The sequence below is a fragment of the Lethenteron reissneri genome, chromosome 34 (genome assembly GCF_015708825.2).
Source record: "Lethenteron reissneri isolate LAM-NWPU_2019-01 chromosome 34, ASM1570882v1, whole genome shotgun sequence".
NCBI lineage: Eukaryota > Metazoa > Chordata > Hyperoartia > Petromyzontiformes > Petromyzontidae > Lethenteron > Lethenteron reissneri.
Genome location: NC_083812.1, coordinates 10,547,952 through 10,569,016, shown reverse-complemented (window position 1 = coordinate 10,569,016; position 21,065 = coordinate 10,547,952).

The following is a 21,065-nucleotide window of genomic DNA, read 5'->3' as shown; positions in this document are numbered from 1 at the left end:
GGCAGTATAGAGGGAAAGAAAGTTCACCCTTGGTAGTCGGGGTGAGCGTTAAAAAAAAAAGAACGTATGCAATATATCTGGGAGCTTTGTGTTCTTCGTGGGCTGCAGTAGAATATGCAATAATGTTTAATGTTGTGTCTCGGATGTATTCCAGAACGCTAAATAAAACTGACCACAACACTGCAATGGCCGCTTCAGATTGTTGTGATTTATAGTTTCTTTCTAACTTTTCTCTGCTCCATTGCTCAATATTTTCCAAGTCAGACACTGTTAGCCTCTAAGTAATTTATCTTCAAAGTTGTTTTTCTTCTTTACAGTTTTCCTCCCAGTTTGATGAATGATTTTTCCATGTTGCACACGCGATCTTCAAAATCTTTACATTTATTTTGTCAAGCCCATTGCCTTGTTTTACCAATAAATGGTTGGTCCGCATGGTTTCTGATTGATTTTCACATCACGGCAACATAGCTGCCATGTTGTCACCATGCTTTAATATAACTTTTAAAAATGAAAATCGATTAAAAGAAAAACAAGGTGGTCTATGTTTTGGCCATGTATATTAATAAAATAAAACTTTTCTCTTTCATTCTTGTTCGGATGAAGGTTTGTTAAGTAGAATTTTAGCTATTTGTTTACTTCTTATCCTTTTATGGATTTACTATTGTTTACCAATGATTAAACATGCTGACACAGTAGGCAAACATATTATTGTGCTTCAAATGATGATTTCAATATTACTTAATCGCAACAATTATATTTATTTGCCATTAGAAAAGTCCAGTCATGGTTCAAATGTAAAGATGCCTTTAACGCCTAAACAATTGTCTAATATTCAATCAGGTGACAGCCCACCGCTATCCTTACCTGCCTTCAGTAGATGCCCATAGTTGTTTTTGTGCGCCACTGTTGACGAGATGTTAACTCCCTCTCTTAGTATGGAGGAGGTCGTGGGTTTAGTCCTGACCGTGACGCCTCTGTATATTTGAAGTTTGCATATATTTTTATCCCAGCCTTCCGGATTTTACTTCCACATTTAGAATCAACATGCCTGCTATTCATTTCCACATGGTAAAAACAATTCGTTGAGCCATCATTTGTGGCCAAGTCGCTTTTGAAAAGAGCTATATAGCTCAGTGGGCTTTACCTGGTAAAATAAAAATACGTTACATACGTTTTTGTTGTATATATGTCGATAGGATATCTTGCCTATAAAAGTCATTGTTTGTCTGTCTGTCTGTCTCTGTCTGTGTGTGGTTGAAACAACCCCCTACCTCCTCATGGTGCCGGACGGTAACGCTGTGGTGGGCAGTGCCATGGGAGGAGGGCCAACGTAAATTGGCCATTCCCCTCATGGTGTTTGTAACTACCATAGCGGCCAAATGGGGGCTTTGGACGGGTGCAAGGGGCTGGTAACCCCTCACCCTCAATTAATTACCACTAAAACACGACAACAAAATGTAATAAATAAGCTTGTGCAGGAGGCCCCAGGGGGACAGGCGTCTATGACGTCTCCTGGTCAACCCCTATTTGATGGAGCCAGGAGACTGAATCCTTACCCTCGTGGCTCCTCCAGAAACAACTAAAACCACTACGTGTGGCCACGTGGAATGTTTGAATGCTCACTCCTCTGTCCTGGACTGGTACTGCCTAGATCTCTGTGGTATTCAGGAGGTCCAGTGGACCGGCTCTGGCTCCTGCCACCATGAGGGGATGGACAGTCCTTTACTTGGGGCAGGAGACTGCCAAACAACAGGGTGTGGCTCTTCTTCTGAATAATAGAATGAAAGGGGCGTGGGAGCGTGGCGGTGAGGTGTGGGAAGCTGTAAGCTTCCAGGCTACTTTGGGCTCGCCAGAGGTGAGGAGTGGTGGTCGTGGTTACTTATACCCCCATTGAAGACGAACATCCGTGGAGGGATGCAGGCAAGGCCGATGAGTCAGATGCCTTCTATGACCTGTCACAGGTGCTAGCTAAAGTGGCCCCTCAGGATAGAGTCATCTTTTTGGGTGACTTCAATGCCCGAGTTGGTCATGATGCTGGCACCTGGTCTGGAGTAATTGGAAGGCATGGGCCAGATCAGCTCAATAACAACGGCAGGAGGCTGCTAGATTGTTGTGCAGCCCATGGGCCTGAAATTTCCAACACAATGTTCCGGCATCGGCGCATCCAAACCACATCATGAATGCATGCCGGGTCCAAGCAAGATCGTCTGCTGGATGACATAGTGACGGAATAGCGGATGCCGGCCCATGTCCTTGACACCAGGACCAACCATGGAGCTGATCTGCCCACTGACCATCGACTTATTATCTCTAAGATGCTCCTGCCATTCTTCTACTCCGGTGGTGGGTGCACAACCAGGACCCCATTTAAACCCCTCAGCTAGCTGATGAAAGTTGCAAGTGAGAATGTCATCATCGCTTGTAGCTGGGGTTGGCATCATCCCCCACTCTTCCTGGCGTCGAAGGGAAATGGGCGAGGTTTAGGACTGTGGCTCATACAGCTGCAATGGCTGCTTTGGGTACATGGTCCAGACCTCCCCAGAGACCCTGGCTGACAGAGGAGGTGTTCAAGTTGGCTGAGAAAAAGCAACAGGCCCACTCCCATCAGCTACAGCATCCCACGTCGGAGAATGAGGAGGCTTACCGCAGCCGTCGCTCAGAGGTTCGGAGAGCCGTGAGGTGCTGCAAGGATGGGTGGTGGTCGTGGGTTGCTGAGGAGATGGAGTCTGCCTCAATGGCCCGCAATCACAAATCACTCTGTAATTCCATCAAAAAAGTAACCTGTAGCGCCACACCTATTACCATCATTAGGGGAAAGAACGGTGATCCAATCTCCGACCCCCAGAAACAGGTTTGCAGATTTTCTGAGTATTTCTGTGAGGAAAACAACGTGGGACAAAGTGGGGATGACCCTGCCGAGGTTGTGGTGCCTCAAATATTGGAAGAAGTCAACCCCTGTGAGTAGCTGGCTGAGGTGCCATCTGTTGAGGAAGTACTGAAGGCGATCCAGAGTCTGAAACCAGAAAAGGGACCGGGCAGAGATGATCTCCCAAGCGAAATGCTGAGGGAGGGTGGCGTTTGTGCACAGACTGCCCTACATGACATCATAAAACAGTGTGGACCACTGGACGGGTTCCGCAGGATTGGAAGGATGCCCTGGTGGTCCCCCTCTTTAAGAAGGGGGACCGCACAGACTATAACAACTAAAGGGGCATCTCACTCCTCAGTGTGCCAGGAAAGGTCCTGGCAAGGATTATTCAACATCGTCTTGCTAGGCAAGCTGAGGATAGGCTTGCGGAGCCCCAATGCGGTTTCAGGAAAGGGCGGTCCTGCACAGATGCTATATTTTTTGTCCATCTGCTACCCAGCAGAGGTGTAGAGAATTCCAACAAGACCTACATCTCTGCTTTATTGACCTGGTCAAGGCCTATGATACCATCAGTATGCCTGGACTCGGGGTTGTTCTTTGTGCTTTCGGAGTCCCTGACCCTCTGCTCACGATCATTAAGGACCTTAATCATGGTGAGCGGGCCCCGGGTAAAACTACGTGGCCAGGAATCAGAGCCATTCCCTGTACACCTTAGGGTGCAACAGGGATGTCCTCTTGCTCCCACATTATTTAACATCTATTTTGACCACGTAGTTTGTGAAGCCTTCAATAGCTGCAATGGAGGAATTTCCATCTGGTACAGATACAATGGGAGGCTGATCTATGCCCGTGTGCGGTCAAGGGATGGCTCCCTATTGCTCAACCATGTTACGTATGCCGATGATCTTGTTATTGCTGCTCACTCAGAGGAGGAGTTGGAGGCGCTGCTGCTGAACCTAGAGCTTGCCACTAAGAGGTGGGGCCTTACTATCAGCCCCACCAAAACTAAGCACCTGCCTCGATATGTTGTACCATCGAACACTCCACCCCACAACTCCCAATTGGTGATGGGGCAGTTGTAGAGAGAATGGAGAGTTTCCCATACCTGGGCAATGTGCTCATAACCGGCTCCGGTTTAACAGCAGAAGTCTCACTCCGAATCATTCGAGGGGAATTATCTTTTCATCGGTTGCGTAACGCTGTGTGGAAGCTACCTGGTCTGTCGCTCCGCACAAAGCTTTAGGTCTTCTCGGCCACAGTCATTCCCTCCCTTCTCTACGCTTGCGAAACGTGGACCCCCCTAATGGAACATCTTCGCCGGTTAGAAACATTTAGGCTGGCCGGCCTATGATCCATCCTGGGTTTAACCAGGCTGGATTGTGTGAAGAGCTCACAAATCCTTGAAAGATCTGGACAAAGTCCCATCGGTGAGCTCCTACGGCAGGCAAGGCTGCGTTGGCTAGGCAATGTAGCCCGCATGCCCAGCCACCGCATGCATAAACAGCTTTTGTTTGGCTGGATCGAGGGGCTAGACGGGCGTGGCACGGTTAGAGAAGAGATGGAGCGATGTGGTACAGGAGGATGTGGAGCTGAGTGGACTTGCCGATGACTTGTACCAGCGGTGTCAAGATCGGCCTCTGTGGAGGAGGCTCGTGAAGGACGCTACTGGGCAGTTGGAGGCAGTCGCCCTCCAACAACAACGGAGGGCGGAGGAGCAATGCTCACAACAACGAGCGGAGCATTGGGTGGCTAAAGCACAGCAAGTTAGCACAGTCGGGGGCACAGGTGGTGCATCAGCCAGTCGTCTCAGTCAGTTGACCTGTGGCATCTGGGTCTGCCCCGTGATATCCTGAAAGCGGGCGTTCGACACTTCAGGTAGCCTCAAGGTGCACATAGCCTGGCACAAGCGTCATGGTGATGTCACTGCCACTTAGTGGCGAATGGCGGTTGTTGTTGTTGTGTGTGTGTGCGTCGCTGTGTATGTGTATGTTCAAGTCGATGTGTGTGGGTCGATGTATGTGTGTGTAAGTGGATGTGTTTGTGTGTGTGGGTCCATGTTTGCGTGTGTGAGTCCATGTCTGTGTGTTAGTCCATATGTGTGTGTAAGTCCATATATGTGTGTGTGTGTGCATCGATTTACGTGTGTGTAAGTCTATGTGTTTGTGAGTCCATGTGTGTGTGTGTGTAAAGTCGATGTCTGTGAGTTCATATGTGTGTGTGTTAATCGATGTGTTTCTATGTGTGTGGGTCGATGTCTGTGTGTGTCTAAGTCGATGTGTATGTGCGTCTTTTTCGCTCGGGCAATGCCGGGTACTTCCCGCTAGTTTATTATAATGTGCGCGTCTATTTGGCAGTGCTTCTGCGACAGGGCACTCGGCTTGCAATTGCGAAGCGAGTTCAAAACTCGGTCGTGGAGTCAATAAAATAAGTTCTGCTTTTTGGGTAGTCGACAGTGATTGTACGACATAGAGATTGGTTCCCGCCATAGAACGATGGAATTTACACAGCTGGCTCAGGGAGCAACGCTCGACGCTTGCTTGATGACAAAAACACTTAGAATTTTGACTTTATACTGTATAGAGGATACAGGCTGACAACCATACAGGTTCATGCGCATCTGATCTTGTAGTACAACTGAGGCTCTGGTCAATATATTCTAACCTACAAAGCAACAGTTACCTTTTGTCAGCCAAACTCAGTCGGAATAACTTAGAAACCCTGAATCAAATATATGCCCAGGGCCTTTGAGAATAGGATCTGATTATTAAAATTGAATGATTAATAGAAATGCTGCTATGCAGGCCGATTATGTGAAATTCTATACAAAGGCATGACCAATATTGTGCTGTGATCCGTATGTTCTCGCCACGATATAGGAGCTGGTGAGAAACTAGGTTATGCAGCATGGCTTTAAACTTGCATTATAATGCCCAGATTAAAGGCACGCTGGGCCCTAAGCCAGGGTAGTATTTAGGAACATGGCTGCATGCCTTGTAGTTGGTGCATGTCAAAAAGCCTTTTTTTACAATCTACTTCTCTCATGTGGCAAAACGTTCATGGAATTAAATGTTTATCAAAAGTTACTGAGCCAAAGCTGGTTTGACCCTCGGTTTGAAAATTATTGCAGTCACCCCGATATTAAACTGGGTTCTCAAGGGCAGTGCGTTTATAGTCGCCAAGCACAAACCAAGAAAAACCAAAAACTCATCGTAATCATAATTAACATTGCCTGCAAAAAAGAATAAACAGAGAGCAGGCTTACATATTGAGCATTGACCTTTTGTAAAGAGCAGAGGCGAGGGCAGAAAGATTGACTCCAAATATAATTAAGTCAATCTCTCTTTCTGCCCTCACCGTGTTCTAAAGGAGGGGGGACATTGCCCCAAAACATTATCCCACTCTAAATTGTCCTGTCATAAGTCAGTGTTAATAACGAACATGGTTAGGTTTTGTTGGTTTATAAATGTTGACCATAAAATGTTATATTCGAGAAAGGGCCTGTCAACCCATGACTAATGGCACTGCCACACACTGATGGAAAATGGTTAATACGTAAAGAAATGTGTTATCGATAAATCAAGGCACAACCCGCAGCAACTATATTTGTCATTTTTATTACGTATGATAAAAATACAGCCTTAAAACGCAGCCTTAAACACGGTTGTGTTTTTGACCCTGAAACACGTTTGAGAGAGAATCCCTTTGTCAAAGTAGGCGTTGTTGCTATTATAAATGTATGGTGCGCACTATCGGTTGTCAAAATGGAACAGCTGCACGTGCACTAGTGAGATATTCCAACTGAGAATTATTATGGATTGGCCCAATTTTGTTCATTGTTCCAAAATAAAGACGATGCCACTTCAATTCTACAAATGCATTCACGATTGCTTAATCGTATTGTTAACGAGCCATGGTCACACTTTTGAAATTATCTTGTCCATTTATATGTGTCCATTCTCATGGCAAAGTGGCGTGTGCATTGTATGATTCTGGTGCCAGGTTTGATTCCTGGCTATGCATACCAGTGGCAATGTGAGCACGAGTCTGGCCTGTGCCTCCTCGATTTGCCGGAAAAAATAAGTACTGTAGTTTTTTAAATATATATGTAGCGTGTGGATATCCCTCGGAAGAGATGAGGCTGTCCATGATTCTAGGAAAACCATCTTCCTATGTGATAATATAAAGGTGAAGCTCTGCAACTGCTGGCAGAAGGCCGACCATAAGAGGGAGATCTGGAGAGCCCCCTAAAAGGCATTTTGGCCTACTCTGCTGTCTGAACAAGATTTATCTCCATCATAAAAGTACCCACACTTTACCCCACTACGCACAACTTGCCAATCAGCTAACTGTGGTGTACCCAATTATACTGCTGGGTGGTAAGAGGCGGAGGGATTTAGGAAACTATTTGACTGCTTTGCCAGGAGGTCGAATCGAACCGGTGACCCTTTTTGGATCGTGAGTTCAGTGAGCTGACCATTACACCACGGCAGAATCCTCCCATCTGACATTCCGACCTTAACAGGTGCTCACAATCAGCACGTTTGCCCAACAGCCGAGAGTGCTAAAGAAAGAGGGGGGGGGGGGGGGTTTGCGGGAATCTTTTTTTTTTACTATTTGGTAGAGGGATTGGAATCTCTGCTTTATCTTTAAATCGATACGTCTACCTCTAAAACAATGTCATGTCCGGAGGAATCGCTCGATCATGCGAGCAACTATTAACGCTCACGTTGGAAGCGTCGCACACAGCCTAACATATTCCCAAATAGACGTTGGCCATTGAAGTTGAAGGATGCGAACAAAGCAGACGTAGACGCATTGACGTATAGTGTGGTTATTTGCTTAGCAACAAGCGTGACTGCACTCGCGGTGCTATGCATGCCCGCGGGGAGTTGGGTCTACTTAGCACGGCTCTCTCAGCTCCATTGGGATTGCCTCCGATGTGTCAGGACTTGTTGTTAAGCGAGGGGGGGGGCGCAGTATTGCCACATATCATTAGCCCAAACAAAGGCAATTATTTAGGCTATTCCAAATTGACAATTCAAATGAGATTCTCACAGTTGAGAAACAGGTGTTTTTGTCCATTGTCTGCTGTTACGCACATTATAGAGCCTGTGCTGTGTAGCTGCACATATCCCCCATTACAATTATCTGTATTCCCCCGATTGAGCTCTCCTGTACTCTAAACGTCGTGTCTGCATTAAACAAGATGCATTCCTATCCATTCCCCTGGCCTCAATATAACAGTTGTGCATCTTTAGATACCATTGTACGGTGCTTAGAGGCTACAGAAATGAAATTGTTATTGTACTGGATTCAAAAGACGCGTTCAGAATCTTTCACAAGCGAAGTTTGCGTCTAACGTATACCCCTATAAATACTACTCTGGAGTTTACACGAGTATGTGTGGACGTAATGGCCTTGCTCATCATGCGGCTTAAGTCGCAGACTTTGGGCGTATTTTCAGCAATTTCCAGAGTCTTTCAAATTCCATGGAGTCTTCTGAATGAATCTTTTTTTTATTACCCCCCCCCCCCTCACGCCCCATTTTACGAGACGAAATAACCTTCCCCACATCTCGTAGGGCAGTGAAAACCCGTTGTTGTTGTTGCCGATTAGCCCTTCAAGGGAGTTTCGGTTCATGCAGTAGAGGGCAGCACTTACCGCTCGCTCTGAAAAATAGAGTTGAGGTTCGTCCATTACAGCTTAACCGATTTTCATGCTCAGAGCTGGAATTAAACTTGATTTGAAATTTTAAGAACCAACGAGCGGGAATTAGTCAAATCAAGTGCCGAACCACATTTCATGTGATGGGGATTTTGTTGTTGTTGAGCAGTCATTGGTCACCATGCTGAGACCGTGAACTCACTGCACTTGAGAACACAATTTTATAGCTGCAGCACGTTGATTCAAAACCAGGACCTCAGTGGCGCAAGCTCAGCGACACTGACCTCTCTGTCCTCTGATCTCTGATCTACCCATCTAAGGAGTTTGCAGACACCATGAGCTAAAGCGGGACATTAACCCAGTGACTCACCCAGTTGTCTGCATAAGCATGATAGTTTTGCGCGGTTGAACTGTGTATTAAGAAGGGAGGGGTAGGAAAGGGGTGGTCCAGCAATAAAGAGTGAATGTTTAATTCAAAGTGCATTCCAGATAAAATTTGTCCTATTTTTACTGGTGTTTGTACGAGGGTAATCCTGGGTTTTTGCAAAAAAATTACATCTAAAAATTGCACATAAAGCTGGAAAAATCCTACCTCATCAGACTGGATAAGACAGAGTCCTTCCACAGATGGCAATTCAAGCTATAGAATATGCAGGGGCCAAGTTTATTGCACTTGACGAAACATGTTTGCAATTTCAGTGTCGTGATACATCGACGGATCAATTAATATTGATTTATAGGGCTCGTGATACATGTATTGATTTTCATTTGAAAAATAAACATTTTTTAAGTCATGTAAATCATATACAGCTCATATGCAAATGTATAATTATGCTATTAGACTGAAAAAACAGTGGTCAAACGAGACAAATCAAGTAGAAAAGCATATGCAATATGCAGTAATAGTGAGACACGGCAATAATACATTCATGAATCGAATTGTGGTCCTGAATGGGGCCTATTCGTGAAATCCCCAGAGGGGTGATTTGTCACACACACTGTTGCAGTAAAATAACAGTTCCATTAAGATGTGTCATTGTGTCTTGTGTCAGACCATGGACCTTTAAAAGATCCCTCTTATTTTAAATGAAAGACGGAGAGGGATAGATTCACATTGTGGGTTAGTCGAGAAGGATTTTACAACGAACAATGTGCAGTGGCATGATGAAATGTTTCAGACTAGAGGGCACAATGACACTGATATGGAGTTTTAAGGATTGAGGGGTGGGAGTGAAAACGGTATTGCTCTCTCACTTCAAAAATTATTTTTTAACCAGTTTCACAGTTTCATTACCGTTTTGTCTTCATTCACTCGACTTGAATTATTCTCATGTTTAATGGTGCAGTTTGAAAAAGTACCATTTTAAATAATGTCTAAGTAGCTGGACAAGCTTTACGTATATATATTACAAATATATTCTTATTGTATACAACTATTTCATTTAATAAAACACGTTTAGCTTTTCATTTATATTTCAGTGGTGTTTTAAAAACATTAAAAGTTTGGATTTATCATATTCATTTAAAATCGTTTCTGTTTGTTGTTATCATGCTCAAATGAGAAATCTGAGCCAATGGTGGAATTTCCATATTCCCATGGCAGTTGCCATTATTTCCACAGGACAACTTGTGAGATGTGTATAATGGGAACAAGATTGTGTTAATTTTCTTATTCACTATATTTGGTGGGTCACGGGACACATGCACATTTGTGTGAGTGCAAATATTTCCATCGTCAATATTGATCAAACATTAACCTTTAGAAGTTGCAACATTGATGATGGTCTGATAATTACTATGAATTAAATTTGATCATTTGTGTTTATCACGATGTGCATATATAACGGATTTAGATGAAATCTTTGGTAACATTCTAAATGGATAAGTGTTGCTTTCTATAAGAACAATTCATATTCTATGATGGTCAATTTTTCTTATTGGCAATTTACAAAAATAAAGTGTTTTCCTGCTGAAGTCAACCTTTGGTATGATTCATTTTTCATGGAGGCTCTGAACAAGTGATTGAAATTCCACATTCCTGTAAACTGTGCCTAATTTATCTAAATGATGGCCACTTTGAACAATTAACAAAAAAATTCCAGATGATGGGCTGAGTCAAACTCTCACTGCGATTTCACTTCACAACCTTCTGATAAATATTCATGAAGAAAAAAAATAAGCCACAAGATTCAATACAAGCGTTTTATATTTGGCTCTGCATTGAACCTCCACCCAAATTAATGCAGAGAAGGTACTTAATAGCCATGGCTACTTCACCGGTGATGGAAATCCTTCACGGGTAACATGAACGTTCAAAGTGTCTTCCTGCTGGAATGTGTCTGGGCAGTCATTTATCTGTGTTGAAGTGCTGCACCATTTGGTGGAACTTCGACATCCCCACTTTCGGGGCCTCGTCTCTGTAAAAGTGTAATGACTTGACACACTTCTCTTGAGATGGCACATTATTTGAAGACACGTTCACTTGACATCCGGCGGAGACTCTACTGCCACAACCCCCAGTGCCCGGCGCATCTCCCCCTTATATACCAAACGAGGCCATGGCCCCCTTTCCGAACCTTCTCGCTGACTCTGGATGCTCGCTCCACCGTCAGACTCCACCGTCCTGTTCCATCACCTGACAACGCTCCCCTTCTCAATCATTCCAGTAGCCACCAGTCCCTTCGCACTCACAGCTGATACCCCTGTCATTACCTCCCGTGGCCATTTGTTCACTCACACCGCATGCATGCTCTATCGTCATTGCAAAAGTGTGAACACCGTTAACTTGCAGCTAAGACGGTGGGTGCTCATTTTATGGATATAAGAACAAATTATTTGGCGGAGTGGATCACCAAACCGGGATTTGAATTTTGAAACATTTATGAGAGCCAGTCTAGCGCTTGAGATAAAACGTCACCTGATGTGATTTAAATCTCTGACCGCACATCTTGTTAAATTTGTTACATTTGTAAGGTTCAAGGAAGCATTTTACCACCTGACTTACAGTATCATGGAGTCTACAAATTGAGTTGCATTTGTGGTTATTGCTACATTGGAGAAACGAAACGTCATGTTTCTGATCGTGTCCGCGAACACAAGTCAGATCTGAAACACGGCAGAACTGATTCTTCGGCCGTTGCCGATCATTGCTACAACTAGGTGGGCTCTCATGAAATTGTCTTTTCCGAGACCAAGGTTCTCTGCAAACATCCTGACTACCATCAAAGGTTTGTACACGAAGCCATACAAATATACAAACACAGACATAATTTCAACCGTGATGACGGTTACAAACTGAGTAATCATTGGAAAGATGTGATTAACCATGCAAAAAAGATTTAACTACACTTATTTGCCAATCTTATTTGACAGACAACTATTACAGTTTTACCATGTTTAGTGGTTGTCTCCCTGTCACAGGTTGAGTCACAAACCGTACCTCTCCATAAACAAAGGTTCATCCTTTGTTATGCAGTCTATTCTTAGTCTTAAGCCTCACCTTACCATATGAATAAAAAGTATGCGGCCCTTGCCCCACCACCTTCTCCAACCATTATATAAACGGAGTGGTAGCTCCTGCAATCTCTCATTTACTTGATACAGCTTTCGTGGCTGTGACGGTACCACCTGAAGACGGAAGCTTGTGTTGCCTCCGAAACGTCGTGATTTTTATTTTATTTTACTTTTTAATGTTTTTACCTACGTGACTTTACCGAAAAAACCTAAGAATATGAATCCTTGCAGTCACGAAAGCTTCAAATCTAGAACCTTAAACAAGTGTTTATTTAAAAGCTTCTATACAATGACTATGTCTATATAGCGGTGCTTTCCACTTGCACATCACATTAAATGCCTCCTAATTTAAAAATAAAAGCAAATTGTTGTATTTTCAAAGTCTGTGGCCATGGTCAAAACGGTGCATGGCACTCTCATGCCTTTGTTGATTAGTTTCATTATTTACTTCGCCATGCTTCTTGCAACAATGAATAGCTGCAATGCATCTGATTTAAAATGCCGTGTCCATGGTGACCACGTGTAGGCAGTTGCAATTACTCGCTGCATTACAAAGGTTATATAACAAAATGAACAAAGAAAACGACAGACAGGGATGTTTAACATACGTTAAGTAAAAGGGGCATAATTGCTGCAGTCAATCAATGAAATTCCTTTGTCTAACGAGGCGAGCACCATTTGAGATTAATTATCCTATGCATGAGATACCTAGTATCCTTAATGACATTGCAAGAGTCGTACATTTTTTTGAAATTTAAGTTAAAGGCAATTAAAAAATGTAGACAATGATACCTGTAATGTTTCTTTAAAGCAGACAGCATAGTTTGGTATTCCCAATTCATCTCCACTATAATTACAAGGTGACTGCACATTTCTGACCACGGTAGCGTACTAACCAGTTAATTGAATAAAATGAGATGTGTATTATTTTACAAGTTAACCAGATGATTCATGAATATAGGGCCGTCTGTGGTGCATGAAGCCTATGCAGTCGTTATCAGAGGTTTCTGATTTTAGGACACTCTGTTCTCCACGTCACAATATTTCCAAAGATAAAATTCGACTACATTATATGTAATCAATCCTTAATAAAAAAAAAACCTATTTATTCTGCATCATTGTGGCACGGGTTGATCATCTAAATGAAATGCAACTGAGTGAAACCTACTGCCTTGTTAAAGACATCACCGGCACAAGCGTCACATGACAAGAGAATCGTGTTGGCGGCTTGGTCTCAGTGGTGCTGGTGCCCTGGTGCTCCTTTTTTCCTGGCTCTTGTTGGTGGTGTTGTTGTTGTTTTCCTCTCAACCTATGATTGCCTAGTTGGTTACGTGTCTGCGTGCATTTGTAATGCACCTTGAGATGCGTCGCATCTGAGCGCGCTCAAAAAATCATTTTGTTGAAACGGCTTCACATTTTCATCGGGGTGGAGCGGTGGCACAGTCGTCGGTGCACAGCACCATGAAGATAGAGACCTGAGTTCAATTCCTGGCCATGGCTAACACGGTTAACAGCGAGTCCCCCTTTCACCAACCCTAACCGAATCAGTGTGGTGAAGACATGTGTAACGGCTTAAACACTGCAGGAGACGAGTTGACGGAGGCAGCACGTATTTATTTATAACACCCTACAGAACAGTAATCTATACAGCCTAGGAACACAGCCTACGGCTACGCGTGCCTGACACCGGCTACGCTCTCAGGTCCTCCGGTTATGTACTTCCTAGAGGAGGCTATCTGACCCGACCTAGCCAGGGTACGGGTCCCAACCACTGGCTCATCAAACCCGGCCCTGATAAGGACGTCGGGTCGTGAGTACCCAGGCTCTCACCACTGAGCCACACAGAGAGCCCCGGCCCTGACAAGGGCAGCGGGGCTAGGGGTCCCAGGGTCCTATCTAGCTTGCTCCGTCTTCATTCTTCACTGGCTTCAACGACTCCCGAGCGCTCATGCGCATCGCCCTATATAGCCCTCTGCTCCCCGAGGGGCGGGGCAAGTGCGGACGTCGGTGTAGCCACCCATGTGCGGACCGCGATGTAGACACCGGCTACGCGATGGCTCGCTACATCCCGGTACGTACCATCTCTACACATATACAGCAAGTCCTCAGGAAAAACACGGTGTGCAGAAGGCCTTCATTCAGCAGTGGATTGACAGAGGGATATTTTAAATAATTCGTATTACTAGCAACCAGCACGTACTTTGGACGTGGCCACCTGTCCCTCCCAGCCAGCACAACTTTGAATCTTATATAGAGCACTGTCCCCACGTTCCTCTTACCTTCTCTGTACTGTATATCCCAATTCATCCCAATTCATCTTGAGTTTCTGCTTTTTCTGCCTCTATCTATGTTCCTCGCCCCCTCCACTGTATCTCACCCACTTCCCTTCCCTATAGGTCTCCCTGCCGCCTCTCACCCTCGCTCTTCTTATTCCCACCCTTCCCTCTCCCATCTCAATCTCTCTTACCTCCCCATAATCCTCCCTCACACTGCCTGTTGTTTTTCCTCACTCTTCCCTTTCCGTTTCTTTCTCTCTTTCCTCTGTTTCAAGCCCTTTCCTCCTCCCCTCCACTGTATCTCCTCACCATCTCTTCCCCACTTATTGAATCCTTTATATTAAGTTCGCTTGCTTGCTTGCGTGCTTGCGTGCTTGCTTGCTTGCTTACGACCGTGCAAATCTTTCGGTCGTGTTTTAACCCACTTCCCGTGATCCAATTGAGCTGACATTTTGCACACAGACTCGTTGTGCGAGACAATTAATGTTCGTGAAAAAATGTTTCCAAAATTTTACACTGTTTAGGGAAAACTAATTAAATATTTAATTACCAATTGGTTAATACTGGCAGACAATCATCTGACCCATAGGTGGCAGCCATCTCAAGCCAGAGGACGAGAGTACTCTAGCCGCCACGCATTAAAGGGTTTAGAGTGAAAAACTTTGTTTTTACGGGTTATACTTATCTATCTCCCTCGCTCGTCTCCCTAGTCTATCTCACTCCTCTATATCCTCTTGCATTTGCATTCACGTGGGACCCACGGCTCAACGCTGTCGTCACACAGATGTGTGCAGTGATGTGTGTATGTTGAACTTCTTTCGCACGATATGTAGCCAACCGAGCTAATCGGATGTGTGGGGTGTCACTACAACGTGCCAGACAGACAGGAATCTAGGCAGGGAACTAGCTATAAAACTATTTTCTAACAGAGTATAATGAGTCTTTCTAAAAAAATTGCATTATTTAGAAATGGTGGTATATCAGTAACACACACCAACTTGTTGAAGCAGAAAAAATAATAACTTTAACACGGGGCACACAGTTTCTATTGCTGTAAAATAATGGCGTGATCAAGGAATCATCGGAGAGATCTTGAAAAAACTTAAATCAGTTCACAATTGAGCAGTGTGTGATTCGCATAAAACAGTAATCTAATGTGAAATCAAGGGATGGTTAAATATATGCTGAAATTTATCTTACAATTATACAAGGAAAATTGGACACATATATCTATGGGACCTTTTTGCCAGTATCCAAAATGATGAAATATAAGAAAGGGTTTCCCCCTTTCTGGCAATGAAACAGGAGGTAAGACAGTCAAACACCAATACATTTTGCAAGGCATCGTCTGCATTAACCACACATACGTGTGGCAAAACATGCAAACAAACATGCTCTGATAATACATACAGTTAAATCTTGACTTACCAGCTTTCGTGACTGCAGGAATTCATATTCTTAGGTAAAGTCCCAATAATATAATACATACACTCTTTGAAATTGATTGGCTTACACCAGAGACAGCCTTCTTTGTGGCCTTGTCTCACCATTTTTGGACCGGAGAACGCCAAAAGGCGAACAGTACAAAGACAATGCAAGGACAAGAACACTCATAGCTCGGGTCGAGCAGTTATATTTACGCGACATTTAGTTTACACAGCCTGGTGTCCACCATAAGAATATGGAATCTTTACCACTGGTACAGAGCCACATTAAATACTGCTCCAAGGTTCGCTTGAAAATGGAGACACTTCGCCTATGATTTGTCTTGGGGGCAGTGGCGGCTCCTGCAAAATCTCTCAGGGGGGGCAAATGTCTGGATGATTGATAAGGATAAGGTCCACCCATGCAATGAATAAATTAACAGCTTAAGCATGTAAAGGCAACTTCACTTCTTTAATATTAATGAAAAATAAAGTGACTCTTACAATACATCTTGTTTGTTTCTATACTCACTATTAAAACAAACCACTCAAGTTTATTTTATTAAAGATTCCACTAGGTAGCGATAAATTATAGTTGGATGAAACGTGCTTACGTATGATGACGTAAGCACGTATGATGACGTAAGCACGTTAGGGCGAGCCCTCCCGGAAGCCATAGAGAATGCATCGCAGCGCCCCCGTTCGAAAAAAAACATCTTTGAATGTAAGTCTATGGGGCCACTCGAGGCGATTCTCAGCCGGAGTGAAATCGCCCCAAAAGAGGCGGTACTCCACAGAACGTGACATGACGCTGATTGGACTATATCCAGAGGCTGCAGTGACGGCTCGCGTGACTCTGTGGTTGAATGACATTGCTGGTGCGTCGCCCAATCGCCCTAATGAAGAAACCGCCCCTGCTTGGGGGTAAAGAGGTACGGCCAGCACAGTGAAGTGACTATTCACAGTACCATTCACTCCTCTGTTTAGTTCCCACTTTGAAGCTATCAAACTGAACACTGTAGTCAAGGAGAAGGCTACTTTTCACTCACGGCCGGCTTGACACAAAGTGGTGCTCCCAAAGGACTCACTCCTACAACCTTACAACTCCTGGACAATGTATTTATAGTGCCCCACACACAGCCCCCACACAGTGTTCTCCCCCTCCCCCCCACTCATCCCCATTAAGCTCACATCATCGAGGGTTGACTGTTACAGCACTGATTTGGAAAAATATTTGATCACTCCTCTTACATGCAGACAGCGGTGGATGAAAATATAAACGTTGCGCGCTTCAGGACTCATCCAAGGATACGCACGGATGATAGGAAGCATTTTCTGCCACCTCCAGGTTACTTCTATTATCCGCAGATAAGCATGGACAGCAGTATTTTCCACTTATTTGATTCAAGAACAAGACCGGCAGGACAATTATGGACTAGTTATATCGTATGCATATCACGGTGATCAAAGTATAAAGACAACTACGGGTTTCAATTAATTATCAATCTCAAATGAGCACAATCCAGCTGCCACCATGTCAAACAAAACAACAGCTCTCAAAACTCATCCTTACTAATACCTCACCACCCATGTCTCTGCGGTGGGCGAAGATGCCTCCTTCTTTGAGTATCGCTTCTTCACCAAGCCCCTCTGCACCTGTGAGACTCCGGGGTGGTTCCCGTAATTGGTTGCCTCGTGTTAACCCCGTCGGTTGCAGGCGCGACCTGACCACCGCCGGCAAGCCTGCCCCCTCCGACTCCTCTCGCACGTCCACTGCAAGAGTGATGGCAGCCACGGGTACGCCGCTGGCCGCCAGCGGAACCCAAGTCTGGCCCGTGGAACAGCGGCAGCTACCCGTCGGCTGTGGGCAGCCCGGCAATGGTCAGCAGGCCCATCGCCCTGGCAAGCCACCTGGAGGTCCCGCTTCTCTCGCTGCCATCCATGCACGGTGCTCCTCACACTGTGCAATAACGTGTTCTATTCTTTGCCAAGACTTTGGCTGGAACCCACTTCTGATCACATTGATCATTCTGGGTGAGCACTGATTGTTCCACGTATCGTCTACTTACTGGCTGCTGAGAATGTTTTTGCCATTCTATGTTTGACTACCTTGCAGAATTACCCCAACATCTAGCCTCAATTAACTCTATTTGGTTTTCAAAGGATGCCCGAAAAGCAACATTTCTGAAATCTGTTCAGCTGTGAAAATGGCTCCTCTCTTGCATGCCATTATAAGTCTCACACGATAGCGATCCCTTTTCTCCATACTTGGAGTGTGTATTCCTGTTGAAGGTGTGCGCACATTTCACTGCTAGGCCATTCACCGCTGGATGACAAGGGGCTGAAGTGATATGTTGGATACCACTAGAGTTAGGCCAACGAATCTTAATATTCTGGTGTAAACTACACACCGTTATCACTCTCTAATTGTTCTGGTACTCCTGCCATTGCAAACAACCCTCTTAGCACTTCTACAATTCCCTGTAGAGTCGTTAAATTCATACAAAAAACCTGCAGGCCACTTTGAATATTGCATCCACTTCTGTCGAAAAACACATTTCCCATAAAGAGTCGAGCAAAATCAACATCCACATGCTGTCACATCTGTCTTGGCCATTTCCAGGGTGCAAAGTGGCTGGCGCTGGTATGTGCTGCAACACCCTATACGTCCTCGACATGTTTTCACACGATGCTCTAATTGTCGATCAATCCCAGGCCGCCGTGCAAAGCTTCTCACCAATCTTCTTGTCTTCACTGTTTCAAAATCGAGTTCTTCCAGTAACCAAGCTCGCAGATATATATATATACTACTATTGCATCCCACAGGATACTGCTATCTCGTACGGACAGTTCATCTCGTTTTTCATAAAATGGCCTCAGCTCCTGAGGACAGGAGGAACACGCAATCCTCGCCAAAATATGCTCAAGCACCTTCATCAATGCCTGGCCATTGCACTCGTGACTGGGACACGAACAACCCCCGCGATTGAAGACACATCTCCAGTTGGGTCATCTGGTACACTGTAAATGATTAGTGCGGGGGTGAAGGTGGCAACCCGTCTGGATGTGCACGCTTCAACGTTATCTTAAATTTAATAACATAATCATACCCCCCCCCCCCCAGTACCGATATACAATTCTAGATTTGAAGCTTCCGTGACTGCAAGGATTCATGCTCTTAGTTCTTTCGGTAAAGTCACGTAGGTAAAAATGAAATTAAAATTTATAAAAATAAATAAAAATAAAAAATCACGACGTTTCGGAGGCAACACAAGTCTCCGTCATCAGGTGGGACCGTCACAGATAGATTTTACCTCCGTGACTTTACCGAAAGAACTAAGAGTGCCGATATACACTTCACCTTCAGAGGGTGTGCTCATGCATAGCATCCGGTCATAGCACGCCCTCAAAGGTAAAGGTGCAGCGCTGCAATTTCTCGCGCACACCACTGCCGAAGGAAGGGCCTCCACTCGAGGGAGTACTCGAGAGCCCCTCTATGGGGTGCTTAGCCTACTCTTCTACGCTGGCAGGGGTGTGAGCAACCAATTGCAGTGCTGCATATGTTTTTAGTCCACTTTCTGATTATAATTGTCGAAGAAATATTGCACAGAAAATTGGCGCAAATCCCATCTTGTTGACAGGTAAATTATACATCGTGAGCATTCACAGCAGAGGGATATGCTTTTGTGTTTTAATAGTACATGCATTTAAAATACAATTAGTATGGCAATTGAATAGAGAATAAGAAGGAAGGAATAACTAACTGCCTGATTTCCGAATCAATTGTGCAGTAACCGTGTGCCCTGTTGGTAACATGAATGTCATGTGACTTAATCACTACCTAGGGAATGCATAAAAAAATATCCGCGATGTTCTGTGATTGAGGTAATTAACTGGAGGCACTTGATGAATTCAATAACAATAGAGGCTTCAGTGGTCCTGTCAGCTACCGCCAGTTTGCTTCGATGGCTTAATTAAACAGTTAATTTTCCGAAGACTGTTGAGTCCTCTCTCGCTCTTTGTTACACATGACATCAATTGTGCTGATTTTAAGATGTAAATTACTTCTTAAAAGCTAAAGTTACGGATTATGTAAGAAATGTATAATATTGTAATGCCATTAATCAATCCACGAGTCTCAAAACCCTATGTGAGGAGGATCCTGTTTCGGGATGTTTGTCTACCATATAACGAATTGTAAAAACACCACAGTACAGTATAATATGTCAAATATCTGTGTATGAATCCACCAACGGCTGCGGGTTCACACAATCATTTGTTTTACCTCCCACCTCCTGGCTGCTTCGCACTCCAGTGTGTTTGGGAGTTTTAGAAATACCTGTATAACCAAAACAGCTCACTTTGTTTCAAAAATTCTGAACTACGAAACAATTTTTTTTATTTTTTATTTTATCAGGTAAGGCCCACTGCTCTATATAGCTCTTTTTCAGAAGCGACCTGGCCACAAATGAGAGCTCAACGAAGTGGCTTATGACGTTTAAATTTATAGCAGCCGAATCATCTAAAGTTTAGCCGAAAGTCGATTCTAAATGTAGAGGGGAAAATCGGCGGATGCGGGGAAAAATCCACGTGACCACAGGGAGAACATGCAAACTACATATATACAAGCGTCAGGATTAAACCCACGACCTCCTGTAAATCAGGCGAGGTAGTTAACATCTCACCACCTTGGTGCCTTTGAGATTGAGAACGAGATACAGAGAAAATAAACTCACCCTCATTTTAGGTTATACGGTATTTTGTCTTAAAACATTCCTTACTTTTTTCCAAATATCACAGTAACCTCATTTGGTATTTAACAATTACTTTTTGTGTCTTCCAATTCCAGTTCTCTTACTCATCAGATGGCAATCCATGCCACATGTGTGTGCAAAATACTTTCCATGACACGTGTGTGTACAGGATACATTCCAATCATTTGTGAACAGCCTTCCAGATTCTATCTTGGATTGGCTCCATATATTAGACCGGTTCTTGACATCTGACTACTCCATACATCGTTGAAGCTACTGCTTCAATTGGTTTTGGAGCAGTAGTTATACTTGACCATTGTATTATCACCAGTAAATCCCCCATTCATTTAGACTTACCAGTGGCATGGATAAACCCCGTATTTGGTATTACAAAGACACTGATCGTAATTGCTTGCATTATTTATATTCCTGATTCTACTGGAGTATTGCCTGTTTTGCAATGGATAATGTATCACTATGTCCGTCTGCTGTCAATTATATTATTTTAATGGGCATAATTTTATCTATATCTTCTGCACTGTGGATAAATTAAACTCTCCACGAT